The sequence below is a fragment of the Nematolebias whitei genome, chromosome 11 (genome assembly GCF_014905685.2).
Source record: "Nematolebias whitei isolate Nwh7 chromosome 11, NemWhi1, whole genome shotgun sequence".
Classification (NCBI taxonomy): domain Eukaryota; kingdom Metazoa; phylum Chordata; class Actinopteri; order Cyprinodontiformes; family Rivulidae; genus Nematolebias; species Nematolebias whitei.
The window spans coordinates 2,361,720-2,363,106 of NC_056508.1; the positions used below are offsets into that span (position 1 = coordinate 2,361,720).

General features: G+C 41.1%; 1 protein-coding gene across 1 annotated transcript in view; it reads right to left on the reverse strand.

Annotated features, from left to right (window-relative positions):
* The window catches only part of LOC119416586 (DNA (cytosine-5)-methyltransferase 3B-like), a 261,265-nt gene that overhangs the window by 99,837 nt on the left and 160,041 nt on the right, over positions 1-1,387 (reverse strand). The window lies entirely within an intron of this gene.

Here is a 1,387-nt window from a genome sequence, read left to right on the forward strand (position 1 = left end):
TTGGAACTACTTTCAAAACAGTTTCATCTATTTTGAAAATAAACATGCACCTTGTCACCAGTTCGGGAAAAAAGGAGAAGACAGCCCCTGGTTTACTCCTGAATTAGCTGACCTCCTGAATTGGAGAGATCAGGTTATTTTCATTCATTCAACCTTTATTTAGACAGGTTAATCCCATTGAGCCTCGGGGACCAATTTACAAGAGAGACCTGATTTCAATTCAATTCAATTCAAAAATATTAATTCCAGAGGGAAATTATATGTTGTTGTAACTCATCATCCTGGTTTCATTAATGAGTTGTTATAGATGCTGATGGCTGTGGGCAGGAAGGATCTCTTCTAGCATCTGTCCTACAACGGATTTGAAGAAGCCTCTGACTGAAGACAATCTGTTGTTGTATGACAGTCTGATGAAGAGGATGCTGAGGGTTGTCTACAATGTTCTTCATTTTATGAAGAATCCTTCTTTGTACAATCATCTCCAAAGGTTCTAGAGGAGTCCCCAGAACTGAGCCAGCCTTCTTTATGAGCTTGTTGATCTTTTTTAAGTCACTTGCTCTGGTGCTGCTCCCCCAGCAGATGATGGCAGAAGAGACAGCACTCTCTACAACAGACTTATAGAAGATACGCAGCATCTTACTGCAAACATTGAAGGACTTCAGCTTCCTCAAGAAGTACAGTCTGCTCTGTTCCTTTTTGTAGACACTTCACTGTTGCATTTCCAGTCCAGTCTATTGTCCAGATGAACTCCAAGGTATTTATACTTCTCCACAACCTCCACTTCTTCTCCCATGATGGAAATAGGGTTGGACCTGTTCCTGATTCTCCTGAAATCTACAATCATCTCCTTTGTTTTGTTCACATTCAAGATGAGATGATTGTTTCCACACCATGCCACAAAGCGGTCCACCAGTTCCCTGTACTCAGCTTCTTGTCCATCTCTGATCCACCCAACCACTGCAGAGTCATCTGAATATTTCTGCAGATGACAGGAGTCTGTTTTGTACTGGAAATCTGAGGTGTACAGAGTGAAAAGGAATGGTGAGAATGCAGTCCCCTGTGGTGCTCCTGAGCTACTGACCACCTGGTTAGACACAACCCTTCAGTCTCACAAACTGTGGTCTGTTTGTCAGATAGTCTTTGATCCAGGAGATGGTTGAGTCCTCCACCTGAGTCTTCTAAAGTTTCTGACAAAGCAAATCAGGCTGGATTGTGTTAAATGCACTGGAGAAAGCAAAGAACATGACTCTCACAGTGCTGTCTGCCTTTTCTTAACAGTGATGAGAACATTGAGTAACAATGACAACAGTCAGAAAAGAGGCATATAAAATTTAAATTTCTTTTTTTTTTTTAAACAAATCAAAACAAAATAGCAACCAAAAGGACA